Here is a 26,735-nt window from a genome sequence, read left to right on the forward strand (position 1 = left end):
GCCCAAAAATGACAAAAAAGTTGTTTTGTAGGTATTCTCATCATTTTTTGTAAAACAATTAAAAAATGTTGATGACACGTCCTGCACTCGGGAGCATATGCTACATTTGCAGCCAGTGAAAATCACTGTACATTAGCACAATTATATAACTTTGCTCACCAATTTTGGTGATACTTTATATTTTATGAAGAAAATACTTTCAGATTTCCCCTCAGATGTTCTCCAGCTGCTCAGCTTCAAATCTAATTGATTTAATTACAGAGTTTGCATATGGAGATCTAGCTTCAGCAGCTAACTTGTTGTTAATTTAGCTAACCGTAACTATTAGCTGCTGTTTGCAAGCAATGGAAGTGGGCTGACCACCCTCCCACTGAACAAGGCTGGGACCAAACACAACCTCAGTGACCAATAAAGAACACACTACAGAGGTCATTTAAGGAGCTTCACAATGGAAAATAGCTTTACTTGTTGCTAATTTAAGATTGGTTAGCCACAACTCAATCCTGGGGATTGAGGAGCTGAATGTGGCAAGAAAACCAGTTCAGTATTATAGCCTATTCCCTGCTGCTGGTCTTCAACTGGCCTCTGTTGGTCTTCGAGACTGTTTTGGTCCTGGTCAGACCATGTTCACTGGAAGTGGTCAGTTCAGGAAGAGTCGGCTAGTAGACATCATTGACTACAATACAATACATCCATGGACTGCAACAGATGCATGACAGGAGGGGATGCAGGGGCGGTTGCTAATGCACATTCACTACTATTAGCTACTGTAAGCGCTAATCAGTTTCCTCAACAAGTCCCTGCCTAGCTAACTGGTTTTACAGGAAACACGTAGGCTTAATAGGCATAAGCACAGTGGCTGTTTTGACATCGTATGTCATATAAATCTGACAAATGGTTATCATTTCACCACTTCCTGATTGATCAGCAACTCAAAGAACAATAGATAGTGAAAATCTGAAGGGATATCAAGCTATATTTCAAGGTAAAACAACATATTTGATAACCCATTAGCCACCATAAATAATGTTAGCATTCAGCCACTTCCTAGCTAACATGATAAGGCATGGTGTAAATTAAGTCAAAAATATAATGCTAATTTTGCTTCAGCCTGGAAGTAAAATGTACAGGATGTAATCAAGCTTGTCATGTAATGTTAGCTAGCTCTCTCAGCAATGTTCTAGTTAAGTCAGTAACGTTTTGTGACATTTGCTCACTGGAGCACATATTTCTGTGTAATGTTCAAGCACATTACATCTAACACAAAAGTGTGTCACAAGCAAGTCAGCAGTGTATTTTTGGGTCGCAGTAATGATGTCAGTAACATTAGCTAGCTAGAAAGTGGCTGCTACTTTTAGCTGATGTCTCACAGTAAATATGGCCTGATGTCCCTCCACATTTTCACAATCCATCATCTTTTCAGTTGCTAATATATTAGCAAGTGATGAAGTGAGAACAATTTGTCAAGTTTATATGATTATCTAGTTTCTTATAATTTAGGCCATCTATGATTTGGAAGCCACAAGTACATACTTGCCACAAAAAGTATGGCAGCTACGTGCATTATCTAAAACTAAGACGAATTTCCCCACTGGGACAGTAAAGTATGTTGTATCATGTCATATGTCCAATTTGTGATTTGTGGTAACTTTTTTCACCTATTAATCCAAAAACACAAACAACAAACATACTTGAATCGATTAATTAATTGCCCATTTCTTTGCTCTAATGTAAGCTGTAAATGCTAGCCATTTCATTGCAACTTTAAAATGTTCCAGAGATGAGTGGCATGTTCTTTGTTGTTCACTCACAACCAGCAGATGCTTTCTTAAAATATTCAGAATCTTCCCTCCATCCTGATCCGAGGGCCTGTTTTTACACACAGGAGTACTGCAGATCACCAGAGTGCCGGTATTAACACTCAGCTTTTAATCAGAGGCTGATGGAGTGGCACGGAAGCCAGGTGGAGGCTCTTCCTGGGAAATAAGTGCCATTAACTGATCAAGTAAAGCAGTCGAAATTCACAACGACAGCAGCTGTACTCCCTAATGGAGAGAAACTGCTAATAACTCCCGATCTGTGTGTGTGTGCGCATGTAGGTGCATGAGTGTGAAAAAGAGCTACAGTAACAAACATGTTTGTGTCTATGTGTGTGCACATTCAGGTCCGTGTTCGTGTGTGTGCATGTGTGTGTGTGCTGACACGGGAAATGAGGAATTGAGGTCAGAGGGAGTGCAGACCTACTTTGAGAGATTCCTGTTCGTTTGTTAATGTCAAGCAACCACCATTTAACGCTGATCCCACCTCCTCATTGTCTTGTTCAGATTGACCTCTACGACCCCGCGTGTTCGTGTGGACGAGTGTGTGCGTGCGCAATCGCTACCTCCACACCAATCAACCACAGCCGCGTTATTGATTGCGCTGCCCTCTGCTCACCTTCCCACTTGTTTACTTGTTTTAGTGATTAGCCTGGCCCCCGGCAAGCTCATCACGGCCGCTCTCTGACGGAAATGGTGGGGGACGCGCGCCGGGTGGGAGAGTCAGGAGAGACGAGATGAAAAGAGAAGAGACGAGGGGCTGAGGGAACAAGGAGGCGAGGAAGTGAGGAAATGGGAGAAGGAGGCGTGAAATCCCATGATGGGTTCTGCTCAGCATCTTGAGGATTACAGCAGCATCCACATCCACCAGTGCAGCGGAAGGGAGCCTTCCTGAAGTACACACCAGCGCCTTTCAAAATGAAATATCCAACAGTGGAAAGAAAACAGATGCTTTCTTTTATAAGATGATTGTGGATGTAAGTAAACAAAGGTTTATGTACATATTTGGTGGGTTTTATTCCTTTGCTCAAAGGATAAAAGAGAAAATACAGAGGAGAAGTTGCACACAAATAGTAAAATCCAGTGTGTCTTAAACTTTTTATATTGCGCACAACCTTGAGAATATTGAACACTCCAAGTACTGGCTTACTGTTTTGCGCCATTTGATGCTAGCAGGTGCTGTTGACATGTCATTGGTGTCTATTAAGTGGCTCGGTTCACTGTCGGCCATTTCATTTTCAACTGCTCGAAATATTTTGCCTTGCGAGGCAGCTGGATTCGCAAGATCACGCAAGAATCCAGTTTGCCAGGCTTCAAGTTATCTTATATGTTTGTGTCCGCACCAAAAGCGGTGCAGCCACCGGTGTGACGGCAGTGAGAAGCATCTACAGAAACGACTCGTCTCGAACAAGTGATGGCGGCTCCCGAAGAGGTTAGCATAAATACTGTGGTAGCATCAGTTATATCAGAACCGGAGAGTATTTCACCATTGAAAGAAGAGCACAGAACAACATTGAAGGTTTTTCTCAACTGGATAATTTTGCCTTCTATCCTGGCATCATAAACTACCTCATTTTTCACCAAGCCAGGACATTTAACTAGACTTTTGAGTCTATTAATTATAGTCATAGTTGAACAACTTTTTTGATCAAAATTCCAGTCAGTCATGAACACATAAACAACCAATTTATTAAATGCACTCAGTGAAAAACAAGTTTATTATTCTTACAAGCTTTTATTTTGTTGACTAAAATTGACCATTTTGTGCAACAATGCTTCTTTCAAATGTTAGTCATGAATTTTTGGGAAGTTTTGTATGACTCAGAGCTTTTGGGAAAAATTCAAATTAGTGAATACTACAATGGCAGGGCATGCATATGAACTTTTCTTGTGAATTTGGTAAACAAAACTCCAGTTATGGCCAGCAAATAATTGGGAGCAGTCCATAGTCAGTACCGCCAACATGGCCGACCTCCAGATTGATTAACACTGTCTAACTTTAAGTCCTAATATATTTTAAAACGGTGAGTTCTATAAAAATTCAGCAGCAACAGTTGTCATGACATGCCATTTTATATGGAGAACTTTTTTGAGTCAGCCTCAAGTGGCCATTTGAAGAACTGCAGTTTTTAGCACTATGCTTTGGCCTCACTTTCCAGCTCCAGAGGTTGCTATGAGTGTGCATCGCACTAACCATGTGCATGTGTGTCCTCATGCATGAGCTGTACAAAATAATAACACACTCATAGAAAAACAGCACCATATTACTACTATAGGTCCTAAAGTTCTGCAGGGAACCTTTTAATTTGTTAAAATTTAATTAGATACAGATAATAAAGATGATATCAAAGGAGAAATAAAAATAAAAGCATTCAACGTGTTCAACTTTATGCCTACTTCAAGATACCAGAATTTCCCATTTTACTTTTTCATGACATTACTGACTATATTTTCTGTAAATTTTATTTCCCCTCATTATGCTCTAATTGTCTTCAAGCTTTTTCTTTCACCTCTCGTATTCAATTTGAGTGAAGATTCCAGTCCGATCCAGTCATCTATGACCTGGTTTGACATCAATTTTGTTCAGCGTCCAAAACACTCGCTGTTTGCTTTCTATTTAGCTCTTCAGTTGTGATTCATCACTTCTTGTGGGCCGACAAGAGATCATACCCGACATCAGAAATTTGAATAGGACAAGCTGGGTGAATTTATAGCATCTCATTCAGCAGTGATGGGACACTCATCTCTGTTGGAGCACCTCTTTGAGAAGCCAGTTTTTTTTTTACATAATAATCTTGCCACATCCAGCATGAACAGAGACTGTGGTTACACAGTGCAGGAAACTGGACTTTAACATGAAAAAAGGAAATAAATATTAAATTAGTTGCAATTTCTGACAAAACTGAATACATCTGAGCAAACAGGTCAGTCCATCACAACAGATGGCGGCCAATCAGCAACACTATATCAAGCTGTCTGAGTGTGGAGTGTACTGGCGGATGGCTTCAGGGTTGATTAGGATGCGTGATGAAGCATCTTGGTCATTTCAAGGAAGCCATGATTATTTCTGCATGCTGTGAACATACATTACACGAGCCTGACAGGGTCGCCTCTGGTCGACACTCATTTACAAACCCACTGAGATCAGTTCTGCACATGACCAGCTGCATGGATTACACCAATTAGGCAAGAAGTGACATCAGGCTCGCTGTTCAGCAGCGATGCGCTGTCAAGAATTTCTACTGTCCCAGAGGAAAATTTTCTTTCTCACAATCATCTTTTCTTTGTCTTATGAGATGAGATTCTCAGTTTGATCTCATCTGTTTCTCCTTTTAGCAGACAAAAAGGAGCAAACCAAAAGAAAAGCAGGAGATCTTTTGCTGAGCTCACAGGTGTCTCAGAGGTTTCTCCTTGATGACTGCAGGGAGCAACGAGACTTTAATTTGACCACTGAGACAAATTTAAGATCAGAGCAGTGAGAAAAAAAAAGATTTTAAGATCTTCAATTGCGCTCAAATTAGTCTCAAGCTGAGACGAGACAGAGGCTATTTCTCAGGAGCCAAATTTAAGAAGTATGAAAAAATGGTCAAAGTTTCATATTCATTTATGTCTCAGAGACACAGGCACAGAATTAAATCTAAAGCCACTTGAGTGCTACAACTAGAGCAGTCAGTTCTCTTGAAGTAGAAATAACTACTTTGTGATGTTTTTTTTTTTTCCCCCCGTCTCTTAGAAAATAAAACATTTGGACATTGAACACTGCTGGAATGTATCTGAAGCGCTGCCAACTTCTTCCCACAGGCACAGGAAACTGAACTCTTTTGCACCAACAGTCTGAAAATACTTGACTGCTTTATACATAGCAAATTTACTAGAGGCCTTCATTCCCACATAAAGCACAAATTTAAAATACAAGCATTGATTGAACTCCAACCAGGGAAGGTCATCCGTTTTATAAACCTTTCTATAAATCTGCTTGTGAAGTGAGCAAGATGCTTACTGTTGCATTGAAAAGAGATGTAACTATCACAAGTTGCAGCATCTTAACAGGTTAATAATGAGGGAAAGGATGTTCATGCATTAATTTGCAATGTCTTAATGTGTTCAGAAATGGCAGCAACTGCTTTCCCTGTGATTTAGGGCGCAGCAGTGTGGGAATTTCTTGTGTTTTTAGTGGTTTACATCCACATAGCACCATAAAACCACAAACCACAAGGAAACAATAAATTATATTAAGGGGTTTGGTAGAGGATCACTAAGAAATTATATTTTACATTATGTAAAGGTGCAATATGTAAGAATGTTAGTTTAAAACATCCAAAACTCAACTGAATGTAAGGAAATAACAGTTCTGACATTATATCAAAGGTGTCTACATACTGTTTTGCAGAGAGGCCGAATGGAGTTAGCATGCTAACCAGCTAGCCGCTGCCCATACTTTCTCGTAATACTAGTTAGACTTCCTCAAGAGGCGGTAGTCCAGTAGTATAGTTCAGGCCTCTGGAGGTGGGCACTGCATCCTGGAGTCAGAGTCCTGGTCAGAGCTGCTGTAAATCACCTTGGTACTGTATTCCCTGTCATCAAATTGGCCACTGTTGGTCTTGTGGTCATGTTTCCATACACAGAGCTGGTTCTGTTGCCCATTTATTGCCCCTGCTCTGTTCTGCTCCGTGGTCATAGTCACCTCTCCAAACTAGGGTTGCAAATTTTGTGTATTTTACTCCTTAATTACAGTAATTTGAGTATTTGTATTTAGTTACTCCCACCCCCAGTATTATGTTATGTACTGTATATGCCTATGTTCAGTCAGCTATGGATCCATGGGATCATCCACAGTGATACATCACAGCCATGTGACAGGCATTTACCTCACATCAGCCCAAACCCTGAGCAGAGCTGTGTAAAGGTGTTAAGACTGGATGCTTCAACTGAAGCACTTTTCAGATGACCTAACAGCATCAGCTCCTTCTCTCTTCATGATGTCAAGATGTTTTTCCTTCTTTCTGACACAGACAATTCAACATTTAATCCCCTACTTCATGCAGCTTTTGCAGAGGTGAGAAAGTAAGTAGGGTTTGAACTCTCCTCCTGAGACCACATATGGGGACAGGGCATTCTGGGTTTGCTGCACCTTATACCTCATTCTGCTTAACTTAGACCTGTTGACCTCATTAGTTGAAACTCTATTGTGCCATCTAGTGGGAGCCGAAGCTCAAAACATTTATCAGTGTAAAAACAAGATGGCCCCGATCTCTGGGAGACAGAGATTAAAGTGGAGCAGGTCCAAAACCTCATCACATTTTACAGTTGAAACTTATTAAAACTTTATGCTGAGTAATATTTGTAGTTTGATGGTGCATACACATCTGACAAATTTCGGCAGTAGTAACAAACAAGGACACTGCTGATTAGGAAGTCCTCATTTGAGGACATGGGGACTTGCCATGTTCAGTCATTGAAAACAACAGTTTTACCCTGCGTTACATACTGGTTACTTTATTACATTATATGGTTAAAATATACCTGTTGTCCCCATATGAGTATGTGGTCATACTTCAATTTCCAGGCCCCATAATTTCATGGTAAATAGGTAGTAATTACTAAGTAAAATATTTGAAATTTCTTAGAAAGTACCTCCAAATTACCTCCAGATTTCATGGTCAGGTATGTGATAAGCAAGCGCCATAGCAGGTGATAATTACAAAGCAACATATTTGGAATTTCTCTGATTTAATAAATTATATTGGGGTAATTTTCAATACATTTGTGGATACTTTCTAAGAAAATTCAGTTATGATACTTGGTAAGTATCACACATTTACTGTGGAATTTGGTGTTTGCAGTTAATATCAAAGAAGGTTCCCTGGTAATTACCATTTGCATGACAACAATTGTGAATTATCACATATTTACCATGATATATGGGGGTCATTTGTGGGTAATTTCTAAGAAATTTCAAATATATTACTTGGAAATTACCACCTATTTACAATGAAATTATGGGACCTGAAATTGAAGCATGAGCAAGGACATCATTTTTTTTTCAAAAACTATCTCCTGTTCAAACATAATGCTTCATTTTTATACTTACCAGGTTCTACTAATAGCTGGGAGAAATTAAAAATGCGTGCCAAACAAAAGCTGGGGTCTCAGGAGGTCAAACTCACTTTCTTCACTCTTCAAACAACTATTTCACCTTTCACGTTTCATGCATACAATCAATTGCAGCATCACACAACTTTGAGGAAAGACTTGTTTCACGATTATGCATCCCTATCCTCATTTGAACAATTATCCAACACGCCTCTCTATGACCTCAGGCTTTTCACCCTACCTTTGAGTGTGACAATTAAAAACAGCTCTTTTGCCTTCAGATTTCCGGCTGGAAAACTTGATGCAGGAGCGTGTTTTTTTAAGGCGTAATCTGGACTGAGGAGGCCACATGACAACATATGACAACAGCACAGTTATGGGTCAGCCAAAGCTCTATGTGTGACCTTAGCCTCGACATTACTTTACTTTGACCTTTACATTTCTCTGTGACTCAATCTCACAGACTTCTCTGCATAAACATTAGGAGGAAAATACATACACATATCTATATATGTATATATCTGACGTCTTCGTGTATTTGTGTGCTCTCACAGGTGTTTACAGTCTTCCTGGGATGAGAACATGGGTCAAACCCTGGGGCAAAAACAGCATTTAAATGCAGCATTTTCACAGACATTTCAGCAACAGCACCACAAACACAGCCCTGCTGTTCTCTTCTTTGCTGTGTGAGCTGTGTGCTGTGGAAATGCCTGTTTCGAAGGCTGCTTTTGCCCTGGGCAAAGATCATCCTGGGCAGACTGTAAAAGCTGTGAGATCACCAAAATACAGCTGAAGATGCAAACTGCTGCTGGATAATAGGTAAAAAAAAAAAAAAAAAAAAAAACAAAGTTTGTCTTTCTGCCCCAGGCTTCGTGCTGAGAAGTCTCTGTGACCAAGTCAGCGGAGTCACATACAGTGCACCAAGATCACAAATAGGGCCAGCCCTTACATTCACCACTGCATCACATCAGTGCATAATAAGATGGTAGAAGTGAACATATCATTAAGTCCTCCAAACTAAACAACATAATAAATTGTTAGTCACCGCCTTCCAAAACAGCCCATGTGAGTGTTTCCTGTTTACCCCCACTGGAAGGATTAAAATTATTTGTCAGTACCTATCATTGTCCTCCAAAATCTTCACCAATGACTGCTACGAAAATGAATTTTCTGACACACCACCTCTAAGGTTTGGTTTTGGCACAAAAACTTCTTGTTCATGTCAGCAGTCCTCTGTGTCACAGTCACAGTTTTCCTAGCTAACTGTCCAACCCAACCTCTTTCCGAAAGGGGTTTGTGGTGCTAGAACAGCAGTCAACATATCGAATACAAGCTTGGTCAGCACTCCTACTCTTCAAACTATGACGCCGTACGTACCCCTCTATTGTCATTTCTGAAGTCGCTCCTCTGTGTAGTAGAAGTCGTATAAAGAGACAGAAAGTCCATGAATGGCGCAGGGGGTGGATGGATGGATCGAGCAAACACAGAGAAACCAGAGGCTGGGATTTGTCAAAAGTCAGCAATTATATCTTTTTAACTTACATACACTATGTAATGTGCATATGTTACAATACTTAAGTTACTTACATTAATTAATAAAGCTGACAAATTTATTTTAACCCAAACTATGACCTTTTCCAAAACATATCCAAGTTACTTTGTTTCCTAAACCTAGCCAAGTAGTTTTTGTGACTTTATTTTGAAAGTCTAACAGGATGTTGCATATTTATTATTGCTAACTTGACCATGGAGTCCTACACATGCAAAACAGCATAACATTATGAGATATATCTTGTGTACCTTACATTACGAAAGTCATGTTACGTACTTTAGCTCAGTAGCTAACATACATGATCCTTTCCTGAAGCTAACTAAGCAGCTTGTGCTTTTATTTTTAAAGTGAATGCCAGATGTTGCATATTGCTATTAGAATAATTATCATAATGTTAATATTACTGAAGCTAAAACATCCTTTCACTTACGTAAATGACAGGTTTTTTTTTAACCAAAACCATAGTCTTTTCTGAAACTGAACCTAACCTAAATAGTTTTGTGCCTTTATTTTGAAACCCAGATGTTGTATATTGCTATCAGAATAATTATTCTAATGTTTATTATTGCTAACTGGACACGTGTAAAACTGACACAAAAAGCCCATCCACACTTTCTTCCTAAAATCTCACCAATTTGGCCTAGTTTTTGTGCCTTCATTTTGAAAGTGGTACCCAGATGTTGTATATCATCATTATAATAATTATCATAATATTTGTTATTTCTACCATGACTGTGGAGTGGTGCACCTCCAAAATTGATGCTAAAGGGGTACCTACAGCATCTGAAGAATTGACTGCAAATAAAGATGGACAATAAAGATGGACAATGTGTCTCCACTGCACAAAAACAAGGCCAAAATATCAAGTGCTGCCAATCATAACCAAACCAATTAAAACCATACCAATCATAAAAAGTAACATTTGATCAGCAGCATGATGAGAACTACCTAAAATGGCAGAAACAATGTATTTGATGTGTACTTTGACATTTTCGTTTGGTCCATGTCCCCCTCTTCTCAAGGGAACATGGACCACGGAAAAGGTGGGGGTTATTACCTGTACTGCAGCCAACCATAAGGGGGCGATCAAATTGCTTTGGCTTCACTTTTGGGGAACTGTCATGTTGAATTGAGAGTGACAATGTATTAATAATGTCATGTTACTACATACTTAGACTTTTCCACTGCTCTGTAGTGCTATTACTCCATCTAGATAAGTTATGAGATATCAGCCATAGAGATGACTGCTTTCTCTCAAATATAATGGGACTAAATTTCTTTCTGCAGTAGAATCTACCAGATCTACTTTAGAATCTGAAGGAACTTCCTTCTTTCTTCTACAAAGAAAGAAGTTCCTACATGACACTGCTCACAACAACGTCTGTGGATTATCTTGAGTAACTGGGTCATGATTTTTGCAAAGAGACGCTGGTATTGAATTATACAAATGTCTGTTTTTGTTGCTTTGAGCACCACAAGCCGAGTGACATCTAGTCCCATTATACTGGAGAGAAGGCAGACATCTCTCCAAAACAATGCAACTGGCAGCAGAGCTATCTAGATGGATAAACAGCACTACATGTCATGGGAAAAATAGGATTTTGGGGCGCACTGTCCCTTTAACAGCATTTGAACAACAACCGCTGCTGCTGTTTTTCTTGAGAGGATGGTCTTGATTAAAAGCTCTGTTTGGACATCATCATTTGCAAAGACATAATGATATTTCACGATAACACGGACAAGAAACAAAAGTGTAATTAGCTATAAAGTTGGCTCATTATGCACTCAACCTGCAGTTTGAATGATGTGGTTGTTATAGTTACAACAATTATCTCACAAGAGCTGCTCAAATCTCCACGTACGATATCTCAAAGATGAGTAAACACCCAGGTGGCTGCTGGGTAATGGAGGACATCAGATCCCAGCCTGCTGCTTCTGTCTGTCAGTCCTCACAGGCTGAGGCAGCGCAGTCTCAACTGTCAAATTACTTTCTCAAGTCAGACTGGAACAAAAGCTGTTTGACTCAAACTTGAAGGTCATAACTGAGGAATTTATTCATTGTTTCATCTCTGCCTGGGACAGAACAATTACTCCTGTATATTCTAATCTCGCTATGCATCCATGTACACTTCTGGCAAGCTTCAAAGGGTTCCTTTGAAAAACAGCCCTCCCCTCGCCCCCCACCTCCATAACAAATTACCATACAAAAGTCTCCCAGCACACAACGCCACACTACACTGAGTCTCCTCACAGACGGAGCTCCACTGGATGATTGAAGTCGAGCTCTCCTGAATTTCCTCAGCTCGCCTCCGTGATCAAAGTGGATGAAGGCAGGCGGTTAGCGAGACGGGCCCAGAAGTGCAGCTCTGCCTGGGGCTCACTCTGTTCTGTTGCGTGGGGAAAGACTCTTCTGCCTTGTAGCCTTCACTCTGCAGAGTGTGCATTGTCTGGCAGGCCTCAGCTGTCTCCAGCTTCACTTTTACTGGTCGCTGGGCTGAGCTTAGCTGAACTTTTATTAGTGTTTTAATGCAGCCCACGCCAACAGATTATACAGAGTGTGCTTCTATAATAAATGTCTGATGTGAATATATTATTAAAAGTGTTTAAAATGCAGAAAGTGGCAGTCAGATGCCTCATCTTGGTTCACACAGTGGTCCCATCTTACATATGAAAATCAGTATTTTACAGCATGGTATTCTGCAACTTTTATCTTTTTATTTATAGTCATGTGTGACCTTTACTAACTAAATTAAAAGGAACAGTGTACAGGATTTAGTGGCATCTAGCTGTGAAGATTGCAGCAGATTGCAGCTAACTGAATATCTCTCACCTCACCCTCCCCTTCCAAACATGTAGCCTGTAACCTGACTTGGCCGCAAAACTCACAGTAGGGTTGCCACGCACGGTCAGGAAATTTTCCCACCAGTTAATAAACTCATCACGACACCGGACAAGAAAAGATAGAAGCGATGATGCTGAAACGCTAGATCTTTAGCTCTTACTTGGAATGAAACAAATGCTTGGACGGTTTGTTTACTATTAAGTTTTGGGTTGCCAGGTTGCCAACTTCTCTGTCGCTGTAGCTGACATCGATAGACGAGTTGTAAAGTAATGCAAAGGTTAAGTACACATTGGTTGTAATGTTGGAACCTTGTCAAGACTACCTTGGTTTAGCCAACTGAGCTTTAGTTGGCACCAGCTAACACCTTAACCACTAGAGCTGATAAAGAGAGGGGTGCAGAGGTAAGCTGGAAGTTTGCCCAATATTGCTTTACAGATGAAAATATACTAGTGCTGCTGTCTGTGATTAGTCAGTGACATCCAACCCATCAAATCATAAAGAATGCATGTTTTGGAGTGCATGCATACACAGTATGTCAGTGTAATCAGTTTGCATGAATTCATCACATGATGTGATATTGTCACTCTCTTGCCTTGTCCTTTCTTCTGCGGCTACATAGGTGATGCAAAAAAACAAAAGGTTAAGTGCTTATTTATCATGCCAGAGTGAAATCCACTTTTCAATAACATGGACTGCGCCACGCATGTCTGGCCACAGTGTCTCTATGTCACACAAGCACGACCACTGACAGTTAAAGTCAATTTCTACTGTTCTCTTGTTGCAGTACTTTACTTTGATATATAATTTAAAATTATTTTTATTTTAGGCATTATCTATGGTCTATTGGTGAAGTGGCATTAATCACTGTGAGGGAGGATAAATTTTGTCTCCACTGGGGATAAAAATAATTCAGCAGAGACAGGGATATATAGACCAGAGGAGGGGTGGAATCCTCCCACAGCAAACGGCTTAACTGAACTACATTTATTTGTTACACATTACACAGATAATAATAATAATAATAAGCAGAATAAAAAAAATAGCTGCAGACCAAGTTTCATTTTAACTGGTGACTATGTCCTGTTTGTGTTTGTGTGTAAAAGACTAATGGAATTTATCTGTTAAACAGTTTCTTCTTTGTGTGGGAAAGTGCCATGAAGACTATAAATATCTGTTGGAGGAACACAGTGTATGGACTGTGTGGTCACACGCTGATCTGACTGTATTGTTTATACAAGACGGTTGGTTAAATGACCTGGTTACACTGAGCCTGCATGAAAATACATTGCTGCAATGTCACCTCCATGCTTGGTAAAGTAGGTTAGTAGTCGTGCTTTTTACATTTTCACATTTCACATTTTTCCCATGGCCTGTAGTGCTGTTTACCTACCCAGATGTTTTTTATTGTTAGTTGCAGAGTTTTAGAGATGTTGGCCGTACAGATGTCGGCCTTCTCTCCGGTATAATGGGACTGAATGACACTCAGCTTGTGGTTCACAAAGCGGCAAAACAATACATTTGAAAAATTCAGCAGCGTCTCTTTCCAAAAATCATGACCCAGTTACTCATGATAATTCACAGACCTTGTTGTGAGCAGTTTCATGTGGGAACTATTTTCTCTCTAGTAGAAAGAAAGTAGTTCTGGTAGATTGTACTTTTTCTACACTGTAAAAATGCTAAAAACTCAAAATTTCAAGATAACACACTGCAATAGATTTTTTATTATTATTATTTTAAGCCCAACTTAAATTCCTCAAAGTTTTGAAAAAGTTCTTCCAACTACTGATCTTTTGTTGAGATAATTTCTTTTTCTTCTTTAGCTAAACTTAAAGCTTTGAACTGTAGAAACTCAAAATATTGTATTTAAAAAATATTGAGTAAATTAATTGAAGTGAATGTGAATTTTTGAACATTTTCAATTAAAACTATTTAATATTCAGGCACAAAAAGTCACAAAAAGTCAAATCAAGTTAATCTAAAAAAAGCAAATTATTATAAATTATCTCAACTGCAAAACTTTTAAAAGTTTATTTCAAAACTTAAGAGTTTGAGTCGGGCTCAAAACTCTATATATTGCTGACTGTTGCCTTGAAATTTTAAGCCGTCTGAACTTTTTTTTTTTTTTTTTACACTGCCCATCAAACTACTCACAGCGAGGTCTGTGTGTTATCTTGAGTAACAGGGTCATGATTTTTGAGAGAAAGTCACTGGTTTTGAATTTTTCAGTCAATTTTTTTTTTTGGTTTTGTTTCAGTTCTATTGTTTTAGAGAGAAGGCAGACATCTTTAGACCAATATCTCCAAAACACTGCAAAAGTTACCAAAAATTCTAGATGAATAATCTACACTACAGGTCAGGGGGAAAAAAATATGTAATTTTGATTTTATGGATGAACTGACTGTGCCTTTAACGTCAGAACAGCTTTGATCCAGTAACAGAGAGTACCTGAGGATGGAACTGGAAATGCTGGTGCAGACAGTTCTTCTGGAGCAGACTGTCTCAGTCTAGTGTTTGCTGAAGTGACAGCACTGCAGCGAGTGATCTGCCAGGGACGGATGGATCATTTTGGTTCTTGCTTTCTCATCATTTAACGGGTAAGTTGACCGACGGAGTATTTTCTTGAAAGCTGTGAATATTCCTCGGTGTAAAAAAAAGACACCTCAACCCAATTACGGCTCCTGTTGACCAGGTATGAAACAGTAAGAGTCCCTGGCAAACCCTCCCTACCTGTGCCAAGTACTATAAGCTGCAAGTTTTGCCAAGTAAAAAGTGCTGGCTGTCGACAGTTTGAGCCTCAGTTGAATTATAGATGTAGCAGTGGATTCCTTTCTCCCAGACCAGTGTTCTGCTCCAATGGAAACATCAGTGATGGAGAGTGACATGTCGACAAGCCAATTATGTGAGTGGCCAGCTGTCATCGGGAACAATATCTCCACAACCATCTCCGTCCCAGACTCAGAGACTTCAGAGAGCCTGAGAACGCGGCGGCAGGAGGCCACACAGACTCAAGGCTCTTAGAAAATAATAATGCAGTTGAAAAGGCATATTCAATGAGCTGCAAAGTACAGATGTGCATCAAGAGCACTGCCACAAATGTGTGTGTGTGTGTGTGTGTGTGTGTGTGTGTGTGTGTGTGTGTGTGTGTGTGTTTCTGTGTGTGTGTGTGTGTATGTGTCCAGAACTGAAAGAGAGAGAATGATGGTGCTGTAATCAGGCTAGGTCTCAGGAGGGCAGACAGCAGTGCTGACAGCGAGTTGGTAACCATCTTCAGAGCAAGATTTCTGGGCCACAGTCCCTCTGTCTGGCTTTTAAAAAATAGCAGAGAGGAGGAGGATGGGGGGGGGGGGCAGGAGATGTAGAGGCATAAAAATGACCCGGGCAGAGAAAATAAGGAGGGTGGGGGCTTGATTTTCTAGAGGCAATGACAGTAACACAAAAGCTGGACTGTCTATCAGACTAAATCACACTGCCTAATTGACACAGTGTAGATTGTGGACTGGGAATGATGTGTGTGAGGATGATAGAGGCCATTACTTCTTCTTACAAAGGCAGACAGCGGTAATTACAGAAACAATGAAGTTGAGAAAAAGGTTTTAAGTTCGGAGGCTCTGCAACAAACTGTGCAGTACTGTATGTAAATTATAAAACCTTAACTTTACGCCTTTTCAGGCTTATTATTAATCACTGTCAAACAGCGGCAACAACACTGAATGCATTTTGCTGAATTTAATTATCTATTCTTGGGCGCCGACTTGGGTTGAACACTGGGGGGACAAAAAATGTACATAATGTTTGAAGGTGAGGAATAGGGATTCATATTTTTCACAAAAAAAACACATTTTCTATCCTGCGAACAGAAGCTCACTATCCTGATGTGTATGGGTTCCAAACCTGACCACTTCAGTGTTGTATCTGGTGGTAGAAGAACGCCATTTCAACATTAATCAACATTATTTCATCCGTCATTACTTGAGCTTCTCTGCAGCAGATGAAATGCCACAGTTTATTGCCTGTGATCTGTAACTCTCTGAGTCAACAGCCTCATTGAAGTGATATTTTACGATTTGTATTTGTATTTTATACTAATGATAACTGTTAAAACAAGTCATTCTGTGTTTTCAGAGTCATTATTTTGAGCTAAGACATATTAAATTTTCTGTTTGCGTTCAGAGGCGCACTGTACGCACTGCAATGTTCAAAAATGTTTTCAAAAATGTTAAAGACTCTAAAAAAGCTTTCATTCACTTGGTGTGAGGCTTCTGATAGATTCTTCAAGAGATTTTAGCCGTCTTTCTTCAGTGAGGGGCATTTTTTGCACCCGCCAACTACTGAAGGTAAATCCCTTATATGCTGCGGGATTTCACCCAGAAGTCTTTTGGATAAAGCATAAATCCAGTGTTCTTTAAGCTTTAGGCTTCACCTGGAATTTCGTCTGACATTTCAAATGTCGCAGCAAAGCTCAGTTCAGCGCATTTTATCCCTCCAGCTCAGCGCACAATTTGCATCCTCAGTGTTTAATCTTTTGAAGTATTTCCACACAAATCTGGTGGCCAACATTGTGTTGTGTGTCTAATTCAAGTGGTAGAGCCACAACATACTGTAATGAGTGCAATAATGATCAGAGGTGTTTGAATTCATGGTGCTTTGTGCTTGTTAACCAGTTAATTAAAGCGGCGTGCTCAGTTGGTAACAAATAAGAGCAACAAAACACACACTATCCTGCATGAAAATTAAATCTTAAGAATAATATAGCAACATGCTATGACTTTATTTGTGGTCCTTTCAAATGCCAATTCAATTTATTGGTCTGTCACAATTTTAAAACTGCATTTTGTCCTCCTTTGCCTCAAGATTGTGGGGTCACTGCACCCCCAACTTCAACTCTGGGGGAGGCATAAAGCCCAAAGGCCCTCTGCAGATGGCGCCTGTGTCTGTATGTATGTTGTATGTGTAGCATGAAGGGACTACAACTTTTATTTCATTGTGCAACCCTATATTTTATAACAAATAAATGACCTTGATGCCTTAAAAGATCAGTGTGTAAGATTTTCAGGGCTTTAGAGCTGATTGTTCAAACAAAGAAAAACTGGAGGCAAACATGAATCACCTCAGAGTAATATACCGCATAACCAAGCGAAAATGTAATCTTGCTGTGTTGTTGGGTGCCAGAATCCAAGCAGTAATGGCTCAAAATTGAAGTTTTATCGCATACCAGCTGCCACTGCCAGACAACTGTAGTTAAATGTGATAGGACGAAAGCTGGGAGGTGTGTGCAAGCTGCAACAAAATAAACAAAATGAACTCACAAAATGTCAAGAAGGGAAATATTCTCACCTTTTTTCCTCATGAAATAGGAAAACAAAACTTTCTGAATTCAAGTTTTGCTCTTTCACCATTCTAAGCTCCATGAAACACACTTCATTTAAACTCGTCTGACAGAAACAAAACAAAATTCACCAAAAACCATCGTGGTCAGTCTTTCCACTTTCATAATCATTAGAAACTCTGGTTTGTCCAAAATAAATCCTTAATTCACCAAACGTAGATGTGAAATCAGTCTGGTTCTACAGGCTGAGCAGTGCCTGTCACTCATGCAGAACACTGAATTACCAAAATTAAATGACAAAGAAATCGCCTCCCCAAAAAAACAATCAGTGATGGTCTCGACGATATATTCGGCCAATTCAAAAAACTTGCTAACTAATATTAGCTGATGTGTTTTGGGAATTGTTTTGCCTTCACCTAAGCTCCGCCCCCAAAAAACTCAATCTTTACCGATAGAGAGGTGTCTATACGGCAGACATCAAATATAATTCAGACGTATATTTTCATTAGTGTATAATCACATGAAAATAATTGTTGCGTTTTTGTTACCTTAGAATGAGCCTTTGTATCTTCAGAGGGTATGGATACTCTTCCAGAGTCCTCCACCGTGGTTCTACAGGGGACAAAGGGACAAACCAAACACTGGCTCTAGATACCAACTTTCACATTTTTGGCTATTTTCAATTAATAATTGCATAATAATGGCAACTAAATACTACACACTTTTCCTTTAATAAACTCATTTTTATACTAAATAGATTTAAATGTGTGATTTAAAGGGAGCTTACATCATCAAGCTGTGTGAATTCCATTTTTTCCAACATTATAACTAGATTTAGTTACTGCCATTATGTATGTGGTATAACAAACTCAATTTCTATGATGTTGGAGCATAAAATGGATTTTTTGATTAAGGGAAACAGGAGAAAGTGGGCGTTTTATGGCTATCTCACCAGCTAGTCTTAACTAGCACAGTCACTGCACTTTGATTTTACCTCAGGTCTAGTTAAAGGTACAATCTGCAACCTTTTCCTAAAGAAAACTGTACAGACTCATACAATCCCTTTCAATCATCACTTTAAATCCACTGTTAGTGTGTGGTGCATTTGCACAGAGGCTGCCCTCTACCTGTATTTCCTTTATTTTCATTGTTTTGTTGTGTTCGGGATGTTTCACCAGCCCAAAACGATCCTGATGCGTTCAGGAACAGCTCGGACAAATCCAACAGATTCCACCTTTAAATTTGACATGCTGTTTTTTGACTCATTTCCATGGCATTGCGTTTAACATGACAAAACGTGTCAGTAAATGTCACATCATAGCCTTAACTCAATTTTAACAAAGCATGCACTTAGCACATGCATTTTTAGTGCAAAGTAATTTGATCTGTGGTGGCAGTTTGTAACTGAACATAGCAGAACTTGTAAACTTTGTAATAAAATGTGTTTTCTTTGTACATTTACTAATAATTTTGTAGATTAGCACTAAATAAAGACCTATTTTATCAATCCCAGTCAGTTTCAGTCAATTAATCAGGATCATTTTAGATGTTTTATCAATTCAAAGAGAAATACTGATTGCTTTTATGTGCTGTATGTGCCTATGTATGCTAACCCAGGACATGAATGTTGGACTCATACGTGTTGATTGAACTTGAACACCTCCAACCTGTCAGACTCTACCAAGTCAAGTCAAGGCAAGTAGACCTGGATAAATATAGCCCAAGATCACAAATTACAATTTGCCTCAGGGGACTTTAAAGTCTGTGCAGTGTACAACACTCTGTCCTGAGGCCTTTGATTCAGGTAAAAAAATCATATTAAGTACAAATTTTAATGACAAAAATTTTGATACATGTAGAGTATAAAATGTATTTGAAGAATGTGAAGGCACACAGTGAACAAACTCAGGTGCCACCAAACAAGAACTGAGCCGTACGACCTCCCCTCCACCATGGAGACCTGGAGGAGGACAGACAACACGAAGAAAGACAGACAGAAAGAAAAAGAAAAGCGCTAGAAAGTGAAACTCAAACAGCTTGGAGGCATGTGGGAACAGAAACCAAAACAGAGGGTCAGAGAAACGCAGTGGTTATTAGAGAAGAACCAAAGAAATGTCCTGACACCACTGACCTTTATACAGCGTATTATAGATATATTATTTAGATAGAAACAGCTACTGCAACACAAAATCATGTTTTTAATCTGATATCTATGGCCGACATGGTGGTGTCCAGCCATATTACTTCCTCAAAAAAGTTAACGTGTCCCTTTGAGATATGACTTTCGACTTGTGTTTACTGTAGACAGCAACAGCAGCCAGAAACTAAGAGATGATGGAACAGATGAAAAAATGAGAAGGCTGCATAAGGTCTGTAAGCCCCATCTGCACTGAGTACATGGCAGTCTTAAGCATGGACACGCCACCAGCTGGAAGGGCACAAAAGAGGAAAAACAACCTGAATGTTGCAATTTTAGACATCAAGTCTAATTTTAAGTCTTTCACAGTAAGGTCCTGTTCAGACCTGTTATTAACGTGCGTCTTGGGTGATCCGATCACCAATGGATAGTTCTGAGAATGTGAGTTCACAGGTACAATGAGTTCCCAGGGTCCGGTTGCAGCACTGACTTACATCTATTGTCCATTGTGTGCACATACAGACATCTATGTTTGCTAATCTTGTGCAATAGTAAGTGCATACAGACATCTGTGCATGCAATCCTTGTGCAATAGGGCAATGTGCAATATACACCAGCACTTTACAATAAATAATGTGCAATAACACTAGCACATGTCACTTTAACACTTACACTTTTGTAAGCACTTTAACTCCTGTGGTCTCCTTTTCTCTTGGTTTGTCTTGAGCTACATCTCATAATCACTTATTGTACTATTGCTTGTGTGTCTTTGTCAATTACAGTACAGTTTTTGTTATTGCTAATTTTCTGTTTCTTGTTTTACTAATTGTCTGTTGTTGTGAAGTTTATGTACAGTTGTAATTTTTGAGGTTTGCCAAGACACTACAGATGGAAAGTATAATCTTACATATTTACATGTAAATGTTCATAAATTTGCACTGTCCCTATTTTAAATCAGTGTTTCCCTTCACTAAACAACTCCCAAAGTTTGGCGATTTTACTAGTTCAACTGTGAAATCAGTTGAAACAGTGTGCTCACCTGTCCATCTGTTTTATCTGAACAATTACTTATGCCTTCAGTTATTTTTCTCAAAGTCGACTGCTTTTTATTGTTATCTTGTTGGACTGCTCGGCAGTCAGTGTTTTCTTGTACAGCTCTAGTAAGTTTCTTCCCTCAGTGTGAGCTGAAATTGCCTTTTCTTTATCTTTGATCCTCCATAATTTTGTTACAAAGTAGACATGACTGGCTATAAATCAGTAAGACAGCTGAAATATTGTTGACAGTGTATCACAGCAATGCACACTGATAGGTAACAGCCATAGTCTTGTGGGCATTCACATGAACGCGCACTGCTAAGACTGGGCATAGTTAAAACTAAACTTAAGTCTGGCTGGCGCAACCAATGTAAAGTCCACTCTAAAGACTGGTCTTAACTAAGACCGACTTAACAGTTAAGGCCAGACTTAGTAATGCAACCCACTCCATATGTGTTTTGAGTGACCACTTGTCATCAGATCTCATTTTCCTGCTCTCTATGCATGTAAACACTAAGGCGACTTTGTAAGTTAAATGTCCATTTGGCTGTTAACCATGAAGATTTTACTATTTTTTAGCTCAGTGCCACACTAAACGCCTTTATCAGTTCATATGTGCCTCATATCTTTTATCTGTGCTGTCAGCAGGTGGAGCCTGGCAGGAGAGGCGAAGTGCTGGGATTTCATAACACAGCTGCACACAACTACACACTCTTTTATGTTTTCTGTGGAAATGTGATGTTTCATGTCACAAATGATGAAGAAAGGCATTAATACCCGAGTCAGAGAAAGTAAGTGCAAGTCCCAGTACACTACGGAGCCTCTCTCTTGTCTGCTCTTCACAGCAACACGATGGATTTTTACATGGAAAGAAATAACTTTGAAGGTAGCGATTCCCAAAGTTGAGAATGCTACGGCCCAGTTTGAAATCTGAAAATCTTCTGCGGCCAACTCAAACTTTAATGACAACTCTGATCAACACATGCGGCCAAGTGTACCAATGATGACATACTGATACTGGAAAGAAAATAGTTCCTACATGAAACTGCTCAAAACAATGTCTGCGGATTATCTTGAGTAACCGGGTTGTGATTCCTGGAAAGAGACATTCATTTTGAATTTTTCTAATGTATTTTATGGTGCTTTTGGCAAAACAAGCAGAGTGCCATTTAGTCCCATTATACTGGAGAGAAGGCAGCAGACATATCTACAGCTGATATCTTCAAAACTCTGCAACTCACACCAGAAACTCTATATGGATAAACAGCACTACAGGCCAGGGGGAAAATATGTATTTTGATGTTAGGGTGAACTGTCCCTTTAATACCAGGTCTGAACAGGGTCTAATAATGACTTTGTTTGCTTGTCAAATAAGCCTGCTGCTCACATTGAATTACATACACCTGATGGTGAGAGGAGTCAGCAGGCTGACATTCAAGGACTCACGCTCATTGTCACTGTCATGCTTCCAGAGCTGTGTATGAATCATACAGATATATGAGTAACCTATTATATATACGTTATCTGTGAGTATGAATAATCGCGTCAGGAAAATAACAGATGGACCTACTTAAATTAACAAAGGCTCACTTAAAGGGACAGTCCACCCCCAAATCAAAAATGCATTCCTCCAACCTGTAGTGCTATTTAACTATCTTTTCCATTTTGGTGTGAGGTGCAGAGTTTTGGAGATACTGGCCGTACAAATGTCTCCCTTCTCTCCAGTATAATGGAACTAGATGGCACTAGTCTTGTGGTGCTCAAAACCAAAAAGCAATGTCTCTTTTCAGAAATCACGACCTTGTTACTCAAAATAGTCCACAGACCATTTTGTGAGCAGTTTCACATAGGAACTATTTTCTTTCTGCAGAGGAATCTACCAAAAATACTTCAGAATCTACCATAACTAGTTTCTTTGTAATAGAAAATAGACTGCTCAAAACAAGGTCGGTGAATTATCTTGAGTAATCGTCATGATTTTTGGAAAGAGAGATTGGTTTTGAATTTTCAAAATGTGTTTTTTCGACTGTATTTTATGGTGATTTGGGGGGAACTGTCCCTTTAAATCAAGTGTCTCAAAGAGCCTCTCCCGTAAGCCAGCATGTATGACACCAAACCCAGGACCTGGCTCACTTAAATGGAATGCAGCCTTTGTGCTTTTCCTGTTTTATTTCTGTTTTAGTTGTTGAAATGTCTGCGGGTTGGAAGGATTACCTCAGTACCAAATATGGTGAAATTGTTTAGCCAAATATGATGTTTTATGTTCGTTGCTAGCTTTATTAATGGTCCAGCCATTCCTTCTTGGTGTGAATGCAAGTTCAGATTAATTGCAGAAATTAAATGTACTGCAAATTTAAAGTATGCTATTCACACTTCACACACAAGTTAACTTGCCAGAGTAGTTAGTGCAAGTAGTAGTATTGACAGGTTAGCTAGCTATAACTGGATTTATGTGAAGCTAATGTTAGTGGTTGGTCTGTGTAGCATTAGTGGTCGGACTCTGTAGCTAATGTAGCCAACATTAACAGCTGGTCTGTGTAGCTAACATTAGCAGTTGAGCTGTGAAGCTAATGTTAGTGGTTGGTCTGTATAGGTAACATTAGCCGTTGGAGGTCGGTTTAAATGTTTATCGGAGGCTTCCAGAGGCGACTAGTCCACTTGATGCCCCGATTTGCATGAAGTAGCTTTGCCCCAACTTTATGGAAATGAGGAGCCAATCACGTGACTCGCCATCTCTTGAAATAATGAAACAATGCCATGACCAATGTGTGCTATAATCAAAGCTAAAGGTGGTCCAACGAAATATTAGTGTGACTTTGCCAGGCAGTGTATTAATATTATGATGAAATAATATTCTTTGAATCAGTGAGGGACCATGTCTGGCCTGGGGCACCAAACTAAATCCCTGACTAAGTAGCTGTACATTGAACTACAGTAAAACCAGAAAATACTGAGCTTGCTTCTTTATCACCAGGATCATGAAAACTATGTCATCACCAACTCCTTAAAACCCTTTAATCTATAAAATATTTACACCATTACCTCACATGAACTGAGAGATATAAACCCACTTCATCAAATATCTGTTTCCATTGTAATAGGTGAAATGGTGTCAGTGGGCTCCTCTTTACCAAATATAGGTTATCATCACAACACCACAGGCTCTCCTCTCCCTCTCTCTCCGGATTGTACCATCGCAGGGATGAATTTAACTTGTGCGATGAAAGCTGGAGATGAATACTTCATCTGTGACCCACATAATGGCGATATATGAGGCTCGGTAAGCGGAGCACTGTCGTGTTACAGCCCGCTCCTCCGCCGAGCGCTCCCGGTGCGGTGGGAGCTATTAGCGGCGCACCTCGCCTCGCCTCCCATCTTCCTCCGCCTGGATCCGACTCCTCTCTCCATCTCGCTTCCAGGAAGAGGAGAGGAGGAGCGGAGGAGAGGAGAGGAGAGGAGAGGAAAGAGAAGCGGCACACAGGCACCGAGAGAGAGGGGCGACGGAAAGGGGAAAAGTAAGTAGCTGGAGAGGGGGAATTAATGGAAATGTAACCGCTCTTCCTGAGAGGAGAGTCACTGGAGAGGGTTTACATGACTCCTGGCTCAGTTCAAAAGTAATGCCAGTACTTTAGCTAGCAGTATTTCGTTACTCGTTACATTTGGCGGCAGGAAACCTCAAGAAAGTTGATTTTTTATTGCAAACGGCTAAAGCTAATACTAAAACTATTTTGAAAGCATGTAACACTTTATTTTTGCCTTATTGCTAGCTGTAATTTTAATTAAAGTGTATTAGTTCATTACACTAAGCCTTTATGAGTCCAGCCACTTCAGCAGGGATATAATGCGATGTAAATGTAGCTCCTGTAATTGGCTTTGTGTGTGACTCTGTGATAATTAGCCGCCTAAAAGCCTCCATTACAAATGTTAAGCTAAACAACAACATGCAAGAGTCTGAATGGGTCCTCCCACAGTAAAGAGCAGGGACCCATGGTAATTAAAACAAACAATTCAGAGTGAGGGAGATTAATACTTTATCATTATTAGTGACCACAAAGTGCCAGTGAGTGACACTCATTACTGAGTAGGGGAGACTGGGGTCATTTGTACCATTGTTACTTTTTAAATCCATTTGAATGCACTTGTTTTGTCTCATTCATGGAGGAGGCTAAAGTGTGTTACAATGACCTGCAGCCATGTTGATATTAAGTGGCAGAATAAACATAGGGGTTAATGTTACTACTTGAGGTACCGTTCCATTTAGTGTTGCAGAGCCTTTCTAGTGAGCCAACATGCTCAACAGCACCTCCCTGACTCTGTTTGACCTGAATGGAATGGAAACTTATTTAGTATAATTGGTCACACCCACCTGTGTTTATGCTACTATTTCATGTTAAAATGGCCACCATGAAAAAGGTCTATCACCCCATTGGTGGGGTCAATTGTAACAGTGGTCAGGGGCAATTGTACCACTGGAAAAAAAAATCATTTTAACCAGCTGTACCTCAAATGAAAACACAACTCAAAGTAATCATATTACTGCAGTAGAATCTGTAGTATATGTTACTTAAGATGATTTTTTCTACATATATCAGACATTATAGGCATTCAAGAAAAGTCTATTTCTATTTTTGCAGAAGACTAGGCAGCTATTCTGTTGTTAACTAGATTTAAATAATTTCAACTAAAAGCAATTTTACAGTTAAATTTAGCATAATATGTTTATTTTTTCACAGAAAAAAAATATGTCAGCACAGACAAACAAGAGGCCATTGTAATGTCAGTGGCACATATGTTGCAGCCATGATAAAATCTTGTCTGCCAGCTAGCAACACCTATATTAGCAAAGGTTGTTCATGTCATGTTCATTTTTAATGTTAATTTCTTTGAATTGAAAACTAATGCAGAGATGAACTATTGCTGCTCCTTTTCCACAGACAGAGAGAGGATCCTATTAAGCACGTGCAGAGTAAGTGTCATCACTCTAGCTTGGCCCTTGTCGTAGGATTGAGTGTGTTAAAATTGCCCCCTGGTACAATTGCCCTGGTACCCCCCACACACAAAAGCAATAATGTAGCAGTAACATACTGGGTAAGTTGGGTATATGGTCATTGCAGATCCTACTCATTTTAAAGTTTATCAGGTACACCAAGCTAAAACCAATACAGACTTCTACAAAAGCCCTGCAATAAATACGTTTCATGAAGGTTCTAATGTTTAATTTTTGATTAGTAACTGTTTTAAGGTGTTTCTAGTATTTACTCTGCTCTCACTGCAATAAATTTGGTGGTCAAAATATTTGAAACACCTTTTAGAAAACCACTATACAATTCCAAGTGAATTTTGGCTTCCATAAAGTTGAATTAACACCTCTATAAAACAGTTTAAACAAAAACTGAACATTATAACCTTCACTTAGCCAGGATTTATTGCAGGACTGTTGCATTAGATTGCATTATTTTTAGCTGCGTCTACCTCATAAACCGGCGATGGCAACTGAGTTGAAGTCCCTGTTTGAATATTACTGGATTGTTGACATCATTTGTCATAGCTCAATAGGTTTTTAAACCTCTTCCCCAGCTCATGAAATGATGATTGATGATGATGGATCTATTGTTACTCTCCTCATGACAATGATGACAGTGAATATAAAGACCATCCAGGCCTTATCTGAAAGGTCACTTACTCAATATTCACCACATTGTCTGTCTTCAGTTCGTCTCAGCACAGATGTACAGGAGGAAGAATGACATTTCTTTCTCTTCCCTTCTCCCTCAGGGAGATTGTCACTCTCTTCTACTTTCACACTTTGCTCCAAAGTTGGAAATTCTGAACTTAAGTTAAAGTTGCATAACAATAAGGTAGACCTTTGAACTCCAGTGGTGCCAATCAGAAACTCCAGAGGAGAGAAATGGACTCAACTTTGCTCAAAGTAA

General features: G+C 39.5%; 1 protein-coding gene across 1 annotated transcript in view; it reads left to right on the forward strand.

The window, feature by feature from the left end:
• The first annotated feature begins 23,994 nt into the window (after positions 1 to 23,994).
• Positions 23,995 to 26,735, forward strand: part of klhdc8a (kelch domain containing 8A) — a 59,244-nt gene continuing 56,503 nt past the window's right edge. The window contains exon 1 of the mRNA XM_084727104.1: positions 23,995 to 24,317. The gene's annotated coding sequence lies outside the window, so the exon portion shown is untranslated. The remainder of the gene's footprint in view (positions 24,318 to 26,735) is intronic.

This window comes from Lutjanus erythropterus, chromosome 2, assembly GCF_056507025.1.
Source record: "Lutjanus erythropterus isolate fLutEry1 chromosome 2, fLutEry1.hap2, whole genome shotgun sequence".
NCBI classification, from domain to species: domain Eukaryota; kingdom Metazoa; phylum Chordata; class Actinopteri; order Lutjaniformes; family Lutjanidae; genus Lutjanus; species Lutjanus erythropterus.